The following is a 22,002-nucleotide window of genomic DNA, read 5'->3' on the forward strand; positions in this document are numbered from 1 at the left end:
GATCTACTGCCACCTTGGATGACTTGTTTCAGCTGCCAAGTTACTTTGATAATGCACTTAAATACCGTAGAGAGAAAGAGGCACAACTCACATAGCCTACTTGGAGTCTGAAATGTGCCTTCAGCAGATGTGTAGGCTATGGCACTCTGATCAGTAAAGCTGTAGGACATTTGTACATTAATCAGTAATAATTTAGTTTTATAGAAATATTTATATCCTGTCCATCTGACTGGGTTGCCCCAGCCGCTTTGGGTGGCTTCCAACAAAACATAAAAACACCGTAGGTTTAAAACATCAAAAATTGAAAACTTTTCTATACAGGACTGTCTTTAGATGTCTTCTAATAGTTGTATATCTGTTTGACATCTGATGAGAGGGCATTCCACAGGCAGGCACCACTACCGAGAAAAAGTAAAAATAAATGCAATTTCACATTAGCCAGAGAGCTGAAATTAGCCACATACAGCCCCAGATGCAGATTGCAAGAAAAGTCTTAAAGGAGAGACTCATCGTCAAAACTTAGTGCGTGTAACTTGCCTTATAGAATGACGAGGCAGTAGTCCAGCACAGAATAAAGGAAGCCGAGCCATCCATGTATGCAATGGCCCAGGACTCCTCTCATTCAGTCATGGAGATTTTCCAGAAGCAGCTGGTAATATGCTGAGGCTGCAATATTTTTGTAAAAAAACTTCTGAAGCAAGAATCTTGTTTTATTTGTGTTTAGATCGTAGCTGGTTAGTTTGTGGGCCACATAACAGCCCTTGTAGCCATCTGTGCTGTTCTTGCAAGAGCCCGTGCTTCCCTGTCCTGATGACAACCAAATGATGTGGGCTTCCTGCACTACTGTGCTGAAGAGGAAGTGAATATGGAGAGTGTAATTCCTGGGCATTTCCTGGGCTCCACAAACACAGGGATTGGATCTGGCAGCCCGGGTGGACCCATCCCCATGAGAAGTTTTATTTTGAGGCCAGATAACATAGAACGATATGGGATGTGGGTGGCGCTGTGGGTTAAACCACAGAGCCTAGGACTTGCTGATCAGAAGGTTGGCAGTTCAAATCCCTGCGACAGGGTGAGCTCCCGTTGCTCGCTCCCTGTTCCTGCAACCTAGCAGTTTGAAAGCACGTCAAAGTGCAAGTAGATAAATAGGTACTGCTCCGGCGGGAAGGTAAACGGCGTTTCCGTGCGCTGCTCTGGTTCGCCAGGAGCGGCTTAGTCATGCTGGCCACATGACCCGGAAGCTGTACGCCGGCTCCCTCAGCCAATAAAGCGAGATAAGCGACGACCCCAGAGTCGGCCACGACTGGACCTAATGGTCAGGGGTCCCTTTACCATTTACCTAACATAGAACGATGGGCTGTGTGGATTCCATTGCCCTTCCATATCTACTTGAATAGGCCTGCAGGAAGGGAGAACACGCATGCTGCGACATTTTGCAGCAGGCCCTACTGGTCACGGCCGTAGATTTGGCCCCTCCATGAACTTGTTTCCTCTTTTTAAAGAGGCTGTCGCCACAGTTTGTGCCAGCCAATCCCATAAATCGTGGTAGAAAGAGGTCAGTTGTCTCTGGGCGGCAACTGCAAGGGAGAGTCCCACAGAGCCTTCCCTGCAAGTGGTACCGGGCAGTTGCTATATAAGAAAAACCGCCTGGAACCCAGTGGTTTCAAAAAGCAAGAGTGGGAAACCTGTGGCCCTCCAGATGTTGGACTACAACTCTCATCGGCCCTGATCGTTGGCCATGCTGGGTGGGGCTGATGGGAGCATCAACATCTGGCAGTATCAAAGTATAGCTGCATCTCAAGGCTTGCTATGTTCCCCTAGTACAAGGTCTTTTCAGCGACGAGTGATGCTTTGGAGAAGGGCACAAGGGATAGTTTTGGAACCTTGTGCATTGGGTATTTGAGAATAAGGGCCAAGCTACACATTATTATAAGCAAGGATGACCTCTGGAAATGCAAACAGACCATCAACAACACAGTGGTCTTCCTCTCTCACAGGTCCCAGACTCTCCACCCCTAACGGAGCATTTGACCAAGCTTGTGCCAAGCCAGGATATTGAACTAGTGTTACCAAAGGTGCGTGCATGCTAAAACTCCCAAGGTTTTTATTATTGTGCTGAAAATGAGAGAGCACTGTGGAGATCTATTCCGGGAGCTCACTGCACAAGGACAAAGCCACTTGGTCTGGGATGCAGGAATTCAGTGCAATCCTACAGGGGTGTATTTTGAAGTCCCACTATGTTCAGTGAGGCTTCATTCCCTCGGACGTGTGCTTAGGGCTGTAGCCGAAATGCCCTAAGCATCTTGATTTTGAAGAGCAAGCTCCTAACTTTTAAAAACTGCAACGGCCAGTTTCAGAAGTGGAGCGCTGAAGCTGTGTTTTCACTGGCTAGGGCTTCAATGCCTGGAAGAAGTCGTTTCTCTGTGTACACGCAACCCTTTATCCCGAGCGCCGCTTGTGAGCATGCTGCAATGAAGAGCTTTCCTTGGGGCAACGAACTAGCACTTGCACGTATGTCTACATCTGAGGTAGCTACCTTGTGCCCTTCTAGTTGCTACACTCCAGCTCTCATCAGCCCCTACAATGGATGGCTAATGTTCAGGAATGATGGGAATTGCAGTCCAGCATCAGAGGCTCACAGGTTCCCCACCCCTGGTATAAATGAACTGCCACGTCATGTATGGGGGGGTTAAATTCTTCCTTAAATGGGGGGTAGAGAGGGGAGCCTTTTTCCTTTCTCACTTGGTTAAGAAGGGGAAAGGCAGCATTGTACCCATAGCTTTTTGAAAACTCTAAAGCAGGCTTCCTCAACCTCGGCCCTCCAGATGTTTTTGGCCTACAACTCCCATGATCCCTGGTTAGAAGGACCAGCGGTCAGGGATGATGGGAACTGTAGTCTCAAAACATCTGGAGGGCCAAGGTTGAGGAAGCCTGCTCTAAAGCAACAGCCTACATCTGGAGATGGTTCGTTTTGCTTGACTGGAATTTAAACAAGCTCCTAATATTTAATTCTGCAAATAAAGACTTTTTTAAACAAACTTACTTTTTGGCTCGGTGATGTTCTGTCCAAGTGCTGTACCACTATCAGCCACAGCATGGTGCTCTTATATTTTCTGATTATTGTCTAATACAGCTTGGCTGTGGAAGGTCCTCTGATTTTTCTGACTTTCCAAATGTATTCGTAGCTGAAAGTATCAGTAGAAAAATCTGCTTATGGATCCTCTGACTTCCTACCCTCACCTTCCTGCTTCCTATATGTAGAGGCCCGGGGGTGGGTGGGTTAGATTCTGCCTTGTATTTGCTAGATGCCAGGGGTTTAGAAAGCCAAGGCTGTGTGTGCATGTCTTGGCTAAAGAAATGTTAGGATATAAATTGGTTAATCAACACAAGCGGCAGATAAAAATCTCTTTTAATAGAGGAGTGTGGTAGGCAAACTACTAAGCATGACTGCTATGTTCTACCTCCCTTGTCAGAGGAAGACCTGTTGCTTGCGGTCACAGGTGGGGGTCACAGGGACTGCTGTTGGAATCAAATAGGGAAGGGGAGAACCATGAGTTCTTGGAGAAAAAGATGGGATATAAATGCAACAAATAAATAAATGCCCAGATTATTCTGCCCAGTTTCCTCTGTGAATTAAAAAGCAGGTAGAGGCAATTGAACTGCTTCTTCAAACGACCCACAAACCAGCTGCTCTGAATGGGAGCTGGAGTGAGTACCCCTCTCTAACTGTGTCTACACTGCCTCTGGTTCCCCAAAGCTAAATTATTTAGACAAATGATGTAGCAACTTGGCTGAATTATTCAGAGGGACTTGGGGGGTGCTAGCCAATGAAGCAGAAGTGTACGGAGACGAGCAGCATGTTGCATAACCCCCAGAGAGAATTCAGCCATTGGCTGGCGATGGAGAAGCAATGGGATACAATATTCATAGCAAAGGAGGCAAGGAGCCGTCCCAGCCCAAGCTGAGCCGTGTTTGCTGCACGAGTCGTTTTGTGTGGGTGTGCTTTTCAGAGCATATGTTGCGTCAAAGGCTGGAAGTGCTGTTCTGCATGTATGCAAAGAGAGGTGCAAAGCTAGGAAGCAAGAGTTTTAAATAAAAGCTAAGGGCAACCATTGGAGCCAGGATGAACAGAAGAAGAAACCTCCTGGATCAGGCCAATGGCTTCTCTAGTCCAGCATCCTGTTCTCACAGTGGCCAGCCTATGAGAAGCCCACAAGCAAGATCTGAGAGCCACAGCCCTCTCCCCACTTGTGATTCAATGCAGCTAGGATTCAAAGGCATTATTCCTCTGACAGTGGAAGGAAATCATAGCCATTGATAGCTATTGACAGCCTTATCCTTCACAAAGACGGGACATCTGCAGATCTGGGTGATAAAATTCAAGCACCTAGACTGATCCAGAAGGGCAGAATAATACAGCTTCCTTTTGCTGTGGCTTCTCCAGTGGAGTCAGATCCTGGGGATGGATGAATGAATCTGCTGATTGCAGGGTCTCTCAGTGTCTCATTTTCCCAACCTGAAGGTCAGTTTGTGGTTAGTGTAGGCTTGTGAATCCCCACTCAGAGATGAAGCTCACATGGTGTGGTCTTGCGCCAGGCACTATCTCTCTGCCCAACCTATTCTGCAGGGTTGCTGTGAAGATAACATGGAGAGGAGAACTACGTATACCATCCTGAGCTCCTTGAAGGAAAGGTGATGCAAACAATCGATCTATAAATTTCTGCATCAGTTTCCACGTTTAAATTTTAAAAGTCCACATGGAAATTCGTATGCATTTTTTAAGCATATTTGCAAACAATTTCCCCAAATGTAATGTTGTTTTGTGCACACTTTTTGGCTAAAGAAATACATCACAAAATCCAGGGAAGTGCAGGTTTCAAAGGATTGCTGTCTTCCGGTTTGCTTATTGGTTAAGGGAATGCAAATTAGATAGGGTTACATTAAAATGGGAATTGAGCAAATTCGACCCCTGCCCCCACCCCTACTCAGTTTGGGCATCTCTATTTTGAGAGCCCAGGAAAATTGTGCTTATTTCACTTATCCTTTTATTTGGCCTGTGGAAGCTGTTTCCTGGGGGAAACATCCCAGGGAACTGGAAGAAACTTGATTTGTTTCAGGAGGAATCTGATGTCCTTGTTTCTGTTGCTTATTGGTTTTTATCTTGTTTTCTGTTTTTGTTTGTTTGTTTGTTGAATGTATATGCTGTTCTGGGCCAGCTGTTCCATATCAGGAACGCCAAGGCTTCATTAGAGGAGCTGAACAAGAGCTCTGGGCCTGGGCTTGACAGCCTGGCAAGAGCCAGCTTCTCTTTTTAGCTGCCTCTCGCAGGCACGCCGTGATGCATGTGGGCGGCAGCAATTAGGAACGCTGACGAGCTCTTTCAGAGAAGACAAAATAATCTCAGGGTTTTGCAGAAGCAAAATGACAATTTTCTCCTACTGAGATGGAGCTGCTAGAGAGCCACCTGTTTGATCCAGAGGGGAAGTCTGGAGATGTGGGCAGCTGCTGACGTTTGCTTTGGGAACTGAGGATTTAAACATGGCTACGGGGAGCCTCATTGATGATATCCCAAGTATCGCCTGCTTCTCCATTAGGAACCTGCCCATGCTTCCATGATTTTCCTTGGTCCTTGGGACAGAGCCAGCCCTACCATTGGCATGGCCACAATGGACTTCATTGATGATAACTCATGTATCATCTGCTTCGGCCGTAAGAACTAGCCCATGCCTCAAAGACCTTTGTGGAGGCCTTGCACTGGGACCTTGAGCCAGCCCTACTGTTAGAGTTAGGCTCCTGCTCCTCAGGCAGCAGGTGCTGGGGAATGGGGAGCAGTGGCAAGGTGCTGAGGGGCACAACTGTGTCTATGCTCCATGCAGCCTCCCCTGAAAAACCATGCTGCCCATACAAAGAGAAATACTTTATTGTCACTTGTACAACTTTCATACAGTGAGATTACACGCGCACCCCCCACTCAGCTCTCTTAGTCTCAAGTCCCCTCGTTTACTGACACACACACACACACCAAACCCGAAAGTCGGTTGCCCTGTTGTTATCTTTTCATTCAGCAGCCTAATAGTCCATGGACAGAAGCTGTTCTTTACCCTGTTGGTGTGACTAGTCATGCTTCTACATCTTCTGCCTGAGGGCAGGAGATCAAGAAAATGCCGGCCAGGGGGTGAATCATCCCTGAGAATTTTCCTCACTCTCCTGAGCCAATGTTCTTCCGTGATGTCATCCAGCAGATTCACAGGACAGCCCATAATATCTTGTGCTGTATTCACCATCCTCTGTAGGCACTTCCTATCAGTTGATGTCAAACCAACTTACCACACTGTGATGCAGTATGAAAGGACACTTTCCATTGTTGACCGGTAGAAGGAGATCATCAAATGTTGATTGACATCGTTCTTCTGCAATACTCTGAGGAGATGGAGTCTCTGTTGGGCTTTCTTAACCACCCGGGTTGTATTTATTTTCCAAGTAAGGTCTTCACTGAGATAAACTCCTAGGAATTTAAATTTAATTTAAATTTAGATTGTGTGGAGGACACTGTCCTGTTGCCAGTCTTGAAGTAAGATCCAGCTGCTATCTGGTCAGTTTCCATCCATGAAATAAGGGTTGCATCTTGTCCATCTCAGGCAACAAATGTCCTTTGCCATCAGGAGTACTGGAACAGAGGCACCCAGACTGTGGAAGTTTCTCCTTTAGTTGTGGGATGGTTTAGCAGTGGTATCAAAGCTGAAGAGATGTCCTCCCTTGGTAGAAGTGTTTGTTCTGTTGCTTCTAGTTTTTAGGCAGTTGACTCCGGTGGTTCTGCTCCTTAAGAGAGATTTCCAATCCCTTGTTTGGGTCCTGCTTTTCTTTCCTTTCATTCCTCTGCTTTGCTGATTTATTGCATTATACCCAGGGCCAGAACCACCACTTGGTAGCCTCAGTCAGGGGCTAAAGTGCCCTGGCAGGAGAAACCACCTGTCCTGGTGAAACCAACTCACTGGGTGGCTGGTTCAATGAGTCACCCACCATTTCCCTTTCCCTCATGCCCCTCAAAGAGCATTGCACCTGAGAATTGCGGGAAAATAAAATGGCATAGTCAAGCTGAACAGCACTCATTTCAGTGCCACTGGGTAATAAAATCCTAGAAGGAATGAAAATGTGCATGGGGATTTAAAAACAAAACTAAAATACCTTGTAAACCCTTTACTCCAAAAGATAGAAGAAAAATAGTACAATAAATAGCGTTTAACAAAAAAGTGCAGTGAAATCTCTTTTTAAAAAATCATGGAGATATTTCTTCCTGATCTTCCTTCTCACATCATCATCTGTTATTTGTGTGCATTTGGGGGAGATTTGCATCTTTGTTATTATTTCTAGTAAATGTGCTTGCAGGATCTATATTTATGTCTTTACAGTGCTATCCTATGCTCCTCTACTCACAAGTCTCCTTGTTTTTAATGGCACTTACTCTAAGGTAAATATGCATAGGATGAAAGCCTTGATTGGTGTTTCCAACAGCAACCAGTGCTTTCAGACACCCAGCCACTTTAACGGGGGTGGTTTATATACACAGCAGTTTCTGGGGAAAGAGGTGTCAGGGCTCAAATCTTCTAGGAAACCTCCTCCCTCTAACTCTGAGCTGTTGGGACAAGGAGTGGGTGAATCTGTCAACTTCAGTTCCCCTCTGTTTCTCATTTTTTTCTAGTCTTAAGTTCAGTCCTCCACATTTCCACACCAGTTTGCATTTTTCTAACAAAAGTTCTCATAAAAATTCATCATGAGGATGTGAACTCACCATTGTCTTCAGTCTCAGAAGGCGGCTTCACCTCCAGCACATTCAACATCTTTTCCTTGCAGAAGCTCACAGGCACAAAATCATGCAGCCCCTCCAGGTAGGCAGGGCCAACTAGAGTACAGACCTTGTCAGCCTATAAAAAGCTTCAGCAGCCTTCAGTTCTCTACTGAAACAACATCCCTTTATAGTCATGGTTGGAGGACAAGCTCAAGTCATCTGGGCTTGCTAGGAGCTGTCTATGGTCCTGACTTCCCTGATCTCAGCTTCAAGAGACTTAACTACAACAGTTGACTTGGCCCACCCAGCCTCAGGAGAGACAGCTTGACCTTGCCCATTTTTTCTGTGATCTTCGAGGCCCGCAGAGCAGGATATATTGTGCTAACAACAGTCTCTGCACCATTTATGGAGGCTGTGGGGGAAGGCAACCATTCTGCCCATTGTTTTACCTTCCATCTGTTTCCTCAATTGTCAGTTCTGCCTCCTTATCCTTTCTCTTTACTCTCTTTACTCAGCCAGGCTGCCCCACAATGAATGCCTTCTAAAAAAAAAGTCCCCATCCAGGAGACCCAGAAGATGTTGTCGTTCCACCCTCTTTGAAGAATGCCCTCTATGGTTAGGGGTCTTGCCTCTCTAGCTTGTTCCATAAAGTGGGAGTCTGGAAATTGTGTCATTAGCAAGGTGACTTGCTGTGTGACTGATGGGGGCCACACACACACACCAGGTGATTGTGGCTGTGAGGCGCATACCATTTTAGTTATGCACAATGCCCTGAAGTGATTATCTGTTGGAGGAATTGTGGGTGATTAATGGTGGCTGAATAACTTGCAGCATCCATAGCAGATTGCTGGACTGCCATCTGCCAACTGTAAGCCAACCTGGTGTCACCAGTGTAGGAAGGAGACTACCAAAGACCACTTGGTTGTCCATAGCCATCCCTACACCTACCAAACTTTCTCATTAATCTGATACAAAACAGTTTGACTTCGGATAACTGTAGTTTGCATGAATGCCTACAACCAAATGCTATGAATGAGCTGTTCGCCATAATTGATTACCTGTGGAAAGGCTTGTGCCATCACCTCAGGGATCATCCCACATTCTCCCTCTCCCTGTCACTTCATAAAGTACATTATTCATCTTGTTAATCATGATTTATCTTGTTAAAAGCATGCCATTAAAAAAACCAACACCACTGCTACAGTATTTCTTTTTCCTATGTCTTTAATTCATCTTTCTCCACAACAAAGGAACAGGCTCAAGGTCATGAGTTGGGTGAAAGATCCCAGTGCTGCAGGGGGTTGGAGCTAGATGATAATCGTGATCCCTTCCAACTCTGTACTATCAGTCAGGTCTTTATTGGGGGAGACAAAGACCCCCCACAAAAGGGACCCTCTTAAATCAAGAAGAAGAGACTTCACCTTTCATCAGACGATGCACAGCGAGATCCTGCTTAGGGTTGGGTTTGAGTGCATGAGAAAGTTCCCTGCAAGTTTGACTTGAGGTGCAGCTATCAAGGAACAAGGAAACCCAGTGAGCTCTCCCTGCGCTCCTGCACTCCTTCGCCAGATCATCTCAGAGTTGCTGCTTCCTGAGAAATCCTCCAGGTGATTTTTTTAGGGCGAGGCAATGTACAAAAGAGTCAGACTGTCTAAAAATGCAAGAAGCGGAGACAGGGCGAGCTCCAACTTGCAGATCAGCAGTTTTGGGGGGGTGGAATTTATATTTGGGACGCAGAAGAAGGCATTGGTGGAGGAAATGCAAATATGAACCTGGCTACTTCTCAGGTAGGCGCTGTGGTCTAAACCATAGAGCCTAGGGCTTGCCAGTCAGAAGGTTGGTGGTTCGAATCCCCACGACGGGGTGAGCTCCTGTTGCTCGGTCCCTGCTCCTGCCAACCTAGCAGTTCGAAAGCACGTCAAAGTGCAAGTAAATAAATAAGTACCACTCTGGCGGGAAGGTAAACGGCGTTTCTGTGTGGTGCTCTGGTTCGCCAGAAGCGGCTTAGTCATGCTGGCCACATGACCCGGAAGCTGTACGCCGGCTCCCTCGGCCAGTAAAGCAAGATGAGCGCCGCAACCCCAGAGTCGTCCGCGACTGGACCTAATGGTCAGAGGTCCCTTTACCTTTACCTTACTTCTCAAGATAGAAAGCAAGGAAGATAAAGAGCAGCACATTGCTCAGCCATGGAATAAAGGGAGGACCAGCACAAACACATTATGAAAGAGTCATTAAAAACTCATGGGAAGATTTCAATTAATTTGAACTACAGACCAAATTGCACCCATCAGAACTTTTCTTAACTGATGATAGCCCAGTCTACTTACTTCTACTTGGCTCCTCCACTGCCAGGATTGAAGAGACCAGCTCAGAGTACCCATTGTACCCACGACAGCCCCTACATAGAGTTACAAACCAGTCACTATCTAGAAACATTGACACATCACCATGGCATGTGATTCTGCAGGGCTGACCCAAGACACTTTGCTGCCTGAGATGAAGGAGAGGATAGTGCCTCCTGCCCACTGATGTACAGAAGTTGACCAGAATGAGAACTGAATCTTACTTCAACTTTGGTGATGTGACAGCATTCCTCACCATAGCACAAGACAGCAGGCTAGCTTAGGGGTGCAGGGCAAGTGCTGTGGCAAACACAGGAGTGTCCTTGCCCCTGCCCCCCACCCACCACCACCTGCCACTTGAGCATCGGCCTCACTCTGGCCAATGGTAAGGGCGGCCCTGTAGCCTGGAGCTTCTAAGTATGTACTGTTTGCAGAGTTATTTATGGCCCACTATATAATTCCCATACCCAGATGTGACACACACACACACCTCAAGGAGGATGAATCATTCAGCTTGGGTTTCTCTGTTTCCCGTTTTTCAAAACTGAAATTCAGTTCACTTTACCACCTCAGTTGTTGTTCTTTTAATCTGCATGAAAAACTATCAGCATTTCTCCTAATATACACATTTTCTGTATGCAACATTGTCTAACGTACATACTTTTTGCAAGCACAATGCATTTTTTAAAAATAGATATGCCTCTTTATGCCCACTTCTGCCTAATATATGCCCTTTTGTACACACAACCCTTTTTGGCATGGCAAACTGCACCACAAAATTGGGGAAAATGTGAATTCTGAAGGACAGCTACAATTCATTTCAAGTGCAATTTTTGTGTATAGGAGAGGGGAGTTTCACCTTAAAAATGCAAACCAAGCTGAATTTGTCCCCGTCATCCCTTCCTTCAGGCCAAATATGTTGCCTGCCCCTTCAGTAAGATGGAAAGGAAAAGGTGACCCATTTTAACTGCCTTCTCCTTTTGGTTTGCTTTCTCCCCTTCTGAATGGAATCCCATTAGTTTGTCTGCTCTCCCCACAAAACAAACCCTGTCATGTTTCCCTTTCCCATTTTCCAGCTCAAAATAGCAGCTCCCGTCTGGCTGCTTTCAAGGCAAGAAGGCAGCATGTGGCATTGTGCAGCGCATGCCAACCGCCAGTGAGTCAAGGAGCTAGCTAGGCTGCAACAGCTAAAATAACAGAAAGGCTGCTTTGCATGGTTTGGGAGTTGGGAACAGCCGGGCAATGCCCACCATGGACCTTAAGAATGCAAGAAGATCCTGCTGGCCATTGGCACATCAAGTCCAACATCCTGTTCCCGCAGTGGCCAACCAGATGCCTATGGGAAGAGCCCATGTGCATGACATGAGCACAACAGCACTTTCCCCTCCTGCAGTTTCCAGCAAATGGTATTCAGAAGCATAAATGGTCTAGGGCAGCCTTTCTCAACCTGTGGGTCCCCAGGTGTTGTTGAACTACAACTCCCATCACCCCTAGCTAGCAAGGCCAGAGCTCAGGGATGATGGGAGTTGTAGTCCAACAATACCTGGTGACCCATAGGTTGAGAACCACTGGTCTAGGGGAAGCACATATCGTGGTGAGCTTGAAAACATGTGTACAACCAGGTCTTTTTTCCCCAGCGGGAACTCACTGGAATTCAGTTCTAGCACCTCTCAGGTGGGCGCCATTGCCATGATAAGAGAACAAGGGAGGTGTTCATGGTGAGTTCTGGCACCTCTTTTTCTAGAAAAACAGCACTGTTTACAATCCTTCCTTTTTCCTGTTGCTGTCTTCAGTGTTTTCAAGAGCTGAAAGCACAACCACAGAGAATTTCTTTCTTTCTTTCTTTCTTTCTTTCTTTCTTTCTTTCTTTCTTTCTTTCTTTCCAGCCAACACTGATGTCTGGGTCTGATTAAAAGCAGAAACCGCAGAAATGTGGCTGATTTTGGTTCTGTTCTCCAGGAATAAATAAAGGTGTGGCTGTTCCAGCTGCACACCTGACCAGAAGGCAAACAGCACGACACCAGAGGGTCACCAGTGGAGAACCACAGGCCCCTTCAGTCAGCACATTCCAAGGAGATGAATCAACATCCAGTGTAAGCTAATGACTGCTCTTCACCCTGGGGCAAAGAATGCAGCAAAGCAAAGGAAAGAGGTGCTGTTTGCTGATAATCTATGAATCTGCAGCTGAACAGAACAATTCTATCCCATACACCCTATATCAGGGGTGAGGAGCTGGAGCTCCAGGAGCAGAATGTGGCCCTCAAAGCCTATCTATTTGGCTCTTGAGATTCTCCCCAAGATGTACCTTCTTCACAGTTGCCACTATGGGATTGAATCCCACCCAACAATAGTGGCAGTCTTGATGATGGCTTGGACGCACTGACTGTGTAATGAAAGCTGCAATCCTAAGGACTAATGAATGTGAGATCCCCACAGACCTCTGCATGCCTTATTTCTGAGCAGACATGCTTAAAACCATAGGAATCCTATACAGATGCATTTGCAAGTTGTACTGAAATAAATGAAACTTTGCTTCCAAGTAAACGTGCTTAGCATAGGGATGCGAACCAAACATGCAATGCAGTAAAGGAAATGTACTTATAAAGAAAGTTACTACGTGTTTGTCTGGCTTTTCAAAGCCCAGCTTGAATTTAAAAGGTCATTGCAATTCTTCTGGAAAACTCTTGGCCTTTCTTGGGCACCACAGTTTCAGGGCAGCCCTGGAGAATGGTGTGCCCTTAGTGTGCAGTCTTAGGGCACAGACAGTGCAGTAACAAGGAAAGTTTTAGGTGGTCTTAAAGGATGGAGTACAACAGACCAAACTGCACATTCCCTTGTGCATCTATTTTCCCCCCATCACAATACGTGATAGGCAAATTGATCCATTTTGGTCTCTCTATTTTTCCACCCTTAAGTTCATTTCTCCACATTTCCAGTTTGCATTTTTTTTTAAAAAAAAAGTCCTCGTGAAAATTCAGCAGTGTTGTAGTGCAAATCTACCTCCACATGAAATTTTGCCTAATACATAGATTTTTACAAAACAATTTTCCCAAATACAATGCATTTTTAAATGCTGCTTTCACGAATATATGATTTTTTTCTGCACAAATTACCGTATTTTTCGCTCTATAAGACGTATCAGACCATAAGACACACCTAGCTTTTGGAGGAGGAAAACAAGAAAAAAAAAAATTCTGAATCCAGAAGCCAGAACAGCAAGAGGGATCGCTGTGCAGCAAAAACAGCAATCCCTCTTGCTGTTCTGGCTTCTGGGATAGCTGCGCAGCCTGCATTCGGGAAAAAGTGGGTTATAGAGAAAAAAATACGGTACCCAAGTTCAGGCATATTTGTACACATTACCTGGCTGGAGAATTGCATGTGCAAATTTTTATGGCTGGCCCTCTTTAGGTTCATATGTTGCTTCAAAAGGTGTGTACTAAGTCAGTTCACTTATGAATGCAAACCAAAACAAATCATAATAGGAGTCACAGGGAAGGGCAGGATAACAATCAGGTCTATGGGGATGTGGATATTAGTGTTTCAACCCTTTCATCCCATGCTGTAGAGTGGGCAATGCTAGGATGGCCAGACAAATAGCTTGACCTGGCAAAAGGCAGCTGCCCGGGAGCTTTATAGATGCAGTCTCAAATACTGGCTTGCACCAGGTTTGCTCTCAGTGCAATGTCTGTCAAAATTCCAGGGGTTACTACAGGTTGCACCGGTTTTGCCATCTTCCAGCATTTCCTTTGCCTTTCGGAGCTTGTGCAGACAACTCCTGGGATTAGTATGCAACACGGTCTTGTGGGGAATATTGTTCTGGATCCGCCCCATCTCCTCCCCTTGTTTTGTGTCTGGCAGAGGGTGCGGCGTAGGAGGGCTTGATGAGTATGTCCTCAAAAGCATCCCGTTCCCCAGTGTGGAAGGCAGAGGCTGCGAGGTTGTGTTTACAGTGCGCTTGTGCTAAAGGCAGACCCAAATGTTTGTGCATGTTGGGAATACTCTTGGCCATTATCCAGAATGTCTTATGAAAAGACAGGCTGCGGTTTCAGCATGACAAGAGCCATGGGTATTATGTAAGCGGAGATGAGAGAGTGTTGATGAGAGGCAGAAAGCAAAGAGGGCAGGAGGAATAGACTGAGAGGGTCTGGCAGAGAGAGATAGAAAGATGATCCCACCCACATTTGGCTCTGGCTCCACCCACATTTGACTTCAGCTCCTCCAGCCAACTATCAGGTCTGGCTCCATCCACGGTTGGCCCTAGGCCCCAAGATTTCTGTTTCCATGGGTCAATGGCCCTCCATGGAGAAAAGATTCCCTGCCCTGATCCTCTGCACGTTTGCTGAAACTGAAAGTCAGCCCTTCTGTGTGTTCTGGATGGGGGGGCGGGGAGATGAAGAAAGAAGGAAAGGCATTTTGCACATGCTCATAGACTTCCTTAATTATTCTTTCGTATGTTCCATGGCTGAGCCCCTCCAGAAACCAATTTCCAGGAATCAAATTCAGGCTCTCCATGGCTCAAATTCAGGAGGTTAGAAGACCCTTCCAGGTCCAGACCAAGGAATGCCCCATCTAGTGGTGCTGTGGGTTAAACCACAGAGCCTAGGGTTTGCCAATCAGAAGGTCGGCAGTTCGAATCCCCGCGGCGGGGTGAGCTCCCGTTGCTCAGTCCCTGCTCCTGCCCACCTAGCAGTTCGAAAGCACATCAAAGTGCAAGTAGATAAATAGGTACCCTTCCGGCGGGAAGGTAAATGGCGTTTCCATGTGGTGTTCTAGTTTGCTAGAAGCGGCTTAGTCATGCTGGCCACATGACCCGGAAGCTGTACGCCGGCTCCCTCAGCCAATAAAGCGAGATGAGGACCGCAACCCCAGAGTCGGCCACGACTGGACCTAATGGTCAGGGGTCCCTTTACCTTTACCTTTACTCACACCAAAGCTAGGCAGAAGCTCTCCTCCTCTACCACTCAGTGATGCAACCAGGGCAGGACTTCAGGACAGAAGCCAACCTAGCAGAATGAACAAGAGGGTTCACAAATGCAGGAATGCTGACCTGTCACATTTTGAAGTAGTACACACCAGGTTGCATCTAAGTAAGTTCTAAACAAAGTAGACTCATTGAAATTAATGAATCTAAATTAGATATGTCCATTAGGGCAGGCATAGGCAAACTCGGCCCTCCAGATGTTTTGAGACTACAATTCCCATCATCCCTGACCACTGGTCCTGTTAGCTAGGGATCATGGGAGTTGTAGTCCCAAAACGTCTGACGGGCAGAGTTTGCCTATGCCTGCATTAGGGTTTACTCTGAGGACAAACACGGATACCACACTTTTCATCCCAAATCTAAGATTACCCCAAACTGCACTTGCATTCAGAGAAAACAGGAAAGTTCTCTCAACATGAAAGTTGTATTTCGTGTTCACAGACAGGCGCCATGAAACTGCCTCATAGAGTCAGGGCATGGGTTCATCCAGGTCCCTATTGTCTACACTGGCTGGCAGAGGCTCGCCAAGATTTCAGGTAAAGCGTTTCTCCCAGTCCTGCCCAGAGACGCAGCAGATCGAACCTGGAACCTTTCTGCACGTAAAGGAGACTCTATATCGCTGAGCCCGGCCCCTTCCCCCAAACATAGGAAGCTGTCTTATCGACAGTCAGATCGCTCGCTCCACCGAGCTCAGCGCTGCCAACACGGCCAGGCAGCGGCTCTAGCTGCCCACTCGACGCCTCCTCTCCTCCTCATTTGCAGAACCCGAAACAAAACCAGCTTGGCGTCTGCCTTCCCCAAATTAAGGCGGAATCTAAAAGAACCATAATCACTCTGATCCTTGAAAGAAAGAAAAATCCACAAGATGACAAGAAACACACCTGCTATAACCTTGAATCGGGGACCCGCTGTACCTCTATAAAGCTTTGTATCACAACCCCCGCTACCCGCACCCCACCTCCCTTTCCCCCACTGAATGCAATGGGGGGGGGGGAGAGATGCGTTGGAGGGAAGGGGAGAGTTTGCAAGGTGGGAGAATGTTGTATTTTAATCTTGTTTTTTAAATTGCATTTTAATCAACTTGTTTTTATTATTGGTTGTTAGCTGCCCTGAGCCCGGTCTTGGCTGGGGAGGGCGGGGTATACATAAAATTTATTATTATTATTACTTGACAAACCTAGACAGCATCTTAAAAAGCAGAGACATCACCTTGCCAACAAAGGTCCGTATAGTAAAAGCTATGGTTTTCCCAGTAGTGATGTATGGAAGTGAGAGCTGGACCATCAAAAAGGCTGATCACTGAAGAATTGATGCTTTGGAATTATGGTACTGGAGGAGACTCTTGAGAGTCCCATGGACTGCAAGAAGATCAAACCGATCCATTCTGAAGGAAATCAGCCCTGAGTGCTCACTGGAAGGACAGATCCTGAAGCTGAGGCTCCAATACTTTGGCCACCTCATGAGAAGAGAAGACTCCCTGGAAAAGACCCTGGTGTTGGGAAAGATGGAGGGCACAAGCAGAAGGGGACGACAGAGGACGAGATGGTGGGACAGTGTTCTCGAAGCTACCAGCATGAGTTTGACCAAACTGCGGGAGGCAGTGGAAGACAGGAGTGCCTGGCGTGCTCTGGTCCATGGGGTCACGAAGAGTCGGACATGACTAAATGACTAAACAACAACAACATCCAGCAGGAGACGTGGTGCGTGCAAAGCTGGCTCAGCCTATCTCCTTCCCCGCCCTCCGTCTCTATCCCACATGGGACCCTATCCCTCCCTCCCTCCCTCCCTCCCTGCCAGCGAGGGCAGCCGGCACGTGCCGCCCCTTGGGGACTCCTCTGCTTGCCGGCCCTTCCTCCTCCCCCGCCCGCCCGCGCGCCCTTCCCCTGCTCTCCGTCACGCGCAGGGCAGCTGCCGGAGGCGCCCGAGGCGCGCCCGTCTCCCCTTCGCCGCGTGCCCAGAGTCGATGGAGCAGCCAATTAGCGCCGCGTATGCAAAAGCCGCACCGCCCTCCTCGCTCTCCCCCGCCCGCGCGCGCGCGGCGCCTCTCCCGCCTGGCCAATTCCGTGCAAGTGGCGGCGCGGCGCGAGAGGAGCAGCCCTGGCCGGGCCCGCGGCGAGAGGAGGAGGAGGAGGCGGCGGCGGCGGCGGCGCGATCGCCCGTGCTGGGCGCTCCGGAGGTGGCAGCAGGCTGCAGCGGAGAGGCAGCTTCAGGTGAGGGCGGCGCGCGGAGAAGCAGGACCCGAGCCCGGGGCGGGAGGAGGCTGGGACGCGGGGCGTGGGGTGGGATTAGCCCGGGCTGGGAAGCGCGTCTCGGTCGCGCATTAGGGACAAAACGGCGGGAGCTGCCTCGTAGGGAGTGCAGAGCATCTTTGCTCGCCAGGGTCCACGGTGTCCACGGCTCTGTTGCGGTCTCTTACCTGGAGACGCGCCGGGGATCGAACCCGGGACGTTTGTGCGCGCAAAAAGCAGGTGCGCTGCTACGCTCGCTCCAATTCGGGTGCTTTTGATTGCTGCTCCGACCGCCGTCTCCTGCGGGGCGGGGAAGGGGTATGTTGTGTAAACAGAAGCAGACAGACAAAACCAGACAGCATCCATCATGTGCCCCGTGCGCGCGCGCGCCACACATCACAGGGGTTTGGGTAGGTAGCAACGGTTTCCCAAGGTGGGTCCAATGAACAACTTAGCGCATGGACAGCTCTTGCAGGAACGAACCCACCCACCCACACCAGACATGGGCTGCCTGTGCCGGCACATTGGTATGCGCAAAAAAACAAGTCTGTGCCCGGTGTGCTGTTCTCACAGTTGGGAGAGCATTGTGTTTCCTGTGCCAGGAATGCAGACTGCTCAGGGCACAGGGGAGAAGTGCATGTCTTCAGAAATAACGCCTGGCGCACAAGTCGCGCCGAGCATCTGATAACGATACTCAGGGCTGTTCTAATAAGGTGGTGCTGGACATAGCCAGCATTTGTTGACGGCACTTGCACACAGTGTGTCTTCAATAGGCGGCATGATTTGGGGAGCATAGCTCAGTGCTGAGGGGGAGGGACCATACCTCAGTGACAGAGCACCTGCTTGGCATGCAGAAGGTCTCAGCTTTTGGTTGGGGTATTTCTAGGTAAAAGGGTTGTATAGCCAGGTGGTAGAGAAAACCCTGGAGAACTCCTGGCAGAGTAGATAAAAGGGATAATAGAGAATCTAGATAATAGGGGTAAGTGATGATAGGTAACATCAATAGGTTAAATTCAGTAGACTAAAAGGGAGAATAGATAATAAATGGACAAATTGTTTGAGCTGGTAGGGCAGCTTTCTTTCTTTATGGCACCAATTCTAGAAGAAGCTGTGTTTGGACCTCTAGACCAGTTGCAAAAGATAAGCTGTTGTGAGCCAGTTGCATGAATAGCTTACAGCAGTGGTTTTCAACCAGTGTGCTGTGGCACCCTGGGGTGCCTTGAATGATGGTCAGGGGTGCCATGTGGAACACTGGCCCCTGTCCTTCTTTTCTTCCCACCCTCCTCTGATGTCCTTGTGTGTCTCTGCCTCCCAAAGGCTTGCAGTTCTGGTTACAAGCTCCCAAGGCTGGCCAGGGGGCGCTTCCCAGCCCCCTGTGGGGCAGTGTGAGGAGGCACCTCTCTTTGGGACAGGGGGGGCAGCTCAGAGACCAGGGGCGGCAGCTGCGGCTGCCCAGAGGACTCCCAAGGAGAGAGGAGAGGAGGCTGAGGGAACACTCCACAAGGGAAGGTGTTCGAAAAAGGGCGAGAGGCTGCCAGGTCTGCAGGCAAGGGGTGATATAACTGAACTCCTGAGCCCCACAGAGGTGCCTCAGAAAGAATGTAGTTGGTCAAGGGAGCCATGGACCCAAAAAGGTTGAAAACCTCTGGCTTACAGTACAGTAAATGTGTTAGTCTTTTTGTCCCGCAAGACTGTGGCTCCTATTCCCTTCCCTATAATTCCCAGAGGGATTCATCAATTGATTGATCAAGCCCTCTTCCCAGGGAGCTCTGGGAATTCCAGTTCTGTGAGGGGACTCTCAGCACCCTTAAAAAACTTCAGTCCCCATAATTCTTTAAAGTGGTATGATACTACTTTAAATGTATAGCGGACATGGAACCTCTGTTGTTCTTGCTGCAACAGACAAACACGTCCGCTCCTCTGGAATTTGTCACCAATGCTGAAAGCAGCTGACCTGGAAGAAAGAGTGGATTTGCTCATGTTGGGAATATGATGAAGACCGTAGTTCTTGTTGATTTCCTCTCTTCCCACCCACAGTGTGCCTGTCCACCCACTCACCCCCATGCATACATAATGAAACTTGTTTGTGGCAGCATGCCAGGAGGTATAGCTCTAGATTGGTTGGTTGGTTTGGTGACATATTTTATGTTAGTGGAAGTGGACCCCTCTTAGATGGAATGCCATGCCTGTGATAAAAATCCCTTTGTGGTGAAATGTACCATGCCTAGGTTGTGATCATCTTGATGTGGTCGGTGCAGATTTGAACTGACTTTAAGACCCGCTGTTCTCTTTTGTTTTCAAGCGGGCTCACTTGCAATTAAGCATTCTTAGAACTGCCATCTGAGAAACTGGTGTGTTTTTGTGCAGAAAATACTCTGGCCATTCACAATGTAATGCCCAGGTCTTAGGAGACAACTGTCTGTGGTGTCCAGCAAAATGCTGCAGCATGCATTGTTCACAAAACAGTGCTCACCGTTAGCGAAGTCTCACCACGGCATTTGCATGTATTTCACCCAGAGTGAACAGATAATGGGCCATTCCAGATGTTCTCTTTTAATTGCAACAACAATCTGCGGGAAGCAGAGCTAACCTTCCCCCCTGCTGCCATCGGACCCCTTGTCATTTATTACAGACAGACAGGAGATCACAACTGCTGCTGCTGAATGTTTCACATCCTTCATGTTCAGAGTCTGAGGCTACTTAAGTTCATGACATGTATATTTATCTGATTTATTTTGTAAACTTGGAGTGGAGAGGGAAAGAGAGAGAGAGAGAGAGAGAGAGATGGTTTTAAAAAAATATTTATACCCCATAGAATTCCCAGTGCTTGAATACTCATCAGCACCATCATATTCTGCAATAAAGCAATTTTTGTTGTCTATCCACTAATTTTCGCATCAGGGAACCAGTGCGGCCATCCTAAGCCCATTTACCAGGGAATAAGCCTCATTAAACTGAATGAGATGTAGGATCATATCCAACCAACTTCTATCTGGAGTAATTCATTGGAATGAATGACTTTAATTTGGTCATGTTTCTTAATATCAGTGGGTCTACTCTGAGTAGGACTAGAATTTGATACAAGCCTGTACAAGGCATGTATGGATTTGCATTGTGAGAAGAAATGCTATACACATTGTAAAAGCAATGGAAGCTCTTTAATGTTAAATTTCGAAGTACAGTGCTGTCAGGGAATCAGGAGCAGGAGCACTGGGGAGAGAGGAATTGGAGAGCGAAGGGGAAGAATCCGAGGGCAGCGTAGGGGAGTATGACAGTGGCCCGAGAGATTCCATGAGCTTCTCCAGCGAATCAGAAGATTCCCAGAAGGGGGCGCCGATGGTCAGGGCAAGGGGGGTCCCAGGGGGGACGCACCAGAAACAAGGAGCCAGAGGGGAACCCCAAAGCAGCAGTGGAGGATCGGGACCAGTTTCCCCACCAGAGCGTAGTGGGGGGGAGGAGTCACATGTGTCAGGGGCAGTGTCTCCTCCAGAGAGGGAGTCAGGGCTGACCACGCCTCCAACGGAGGGGAGGTCAGTTGCAGCTAGCCCCCCCGAAGGGGGAAGCAGTAACAGCAGCAGTGGAACGGTCAGGAGGAAAGCTGCTGGCTGGGCGCGCGCGCCAAGTTCAAGTATGCAGGCGCGCGGAACAGCAGGAGACCCGGATGGGGAACCAGCTCCTAAAGCCCGCCGGAGGGAGGGAGAAGGCTCAGGGGAATCAGCGGGAGAAGAGGCTAGAAAGGGCGGAACCCCGGCGGGCAGGCGGACCCAGAGGAGGAAGGAGCAGCGGAGAAGGTGGAGCAAGGCTAGAATCTTAAATTGGTGTCAAGGGGGAGGAGACTCAGACGGAGCATCAGCGGTCTGACACTTGAGACGTGGAGCTGCGCGCTGCGGCTCTGGAAGTGAAACTGAACTTCAATAAAGACTTTTATACTTAACAACGAAGCAGCGTTGGTCCTTTGTGAGCTGGGACCTAGGGTAGCTCTGACAAGTGCTATGGAGAAAATCTGGTGGTAGTTGTTTTACACCATCTGGATAAGTCCTAAACAGAGAGAAAGTACACCAAGTCTACTTTGGTATTGTCCACACTGGCTGGCAGCAGCTCTCCAAGGCTTCCGTCTGGGAAGACTCCCATCCCATCAATGTGAGGGACTGAGCCTGGGACCTTCAGCATGGAAAGCACATGCTGTCCTACTCCTTTCCTTTTGCCTCTTCTTTGACCACCAAAAACTTTCCCATGGAGGAAATCCAAACTCCCAGCACTGGTGGGGTAAGATCATCATCTGGGAGGTACACTTCCCTTGCAATTGTGAAGTAGTGACTGGTACCCATTGTGATTGGCGGGGTTGGAGGCAGGGAACCCAAACAGTAGGTGGAAGCCAGAGCCAATGACAACAAATTCTAGTTTTGTCCCCATCTTCCTCTGGGCTGATTTCTACAAGGGAACCACTGAGACCTAGCAGGGCTGTAATGGACCAGCCCCCACCAGATGTAGCCCTACTGAGATGACACCCTATTCCTTCCACCTGGTGGCAAGATGGTTGCAGAGCCATAGTTTCTGCTTCATGACACAAGTTTTGCCTTTCGGACCTGAATCCATCCATTCCAGGCCTAGGCAAACTCGGCCCTCCAGATGTTTTGAGACTACAATTCCCATCATCCCTGACCA

At 48.2% G+C, this 22,002-nt stretch overlaps 1 protein-coding gene across 1 annotated transcript in view; it reads left to right on the forward strand.

Annotated features, from left to right (window-relative positions):
• Positions 1–17,248: 17,248 nt before the first annotated feature.
• LZTS1 (leucine zipper tumor suppressor 1) overlaps positions 17,249–22,002 on the forward strand; it is a 56,717-nt gene continuing 51,963 nt past the window's right edge. Inside the window, exon 1 of the mRNA XM_083588663.1 lies at positions 17,249–17,319. The gene's annotated coding sequence lies outside the window, so the exon portion shown is untranslated. The remainder of the gene's footprint in view (positions 17,320–22,002) is intronic.

Source organism: Podarcis filfolensis (assembly GCF_964270895.1).
Source record: "Podarcis filfolensis genome assembly, chromosome: 15".
Lineage (NCBI taxonomy): Eukaryota > Metazoa > Chordata > Lepidosauria > Squamata > Lacertidae > Podarcis > Podarcis filfolensis.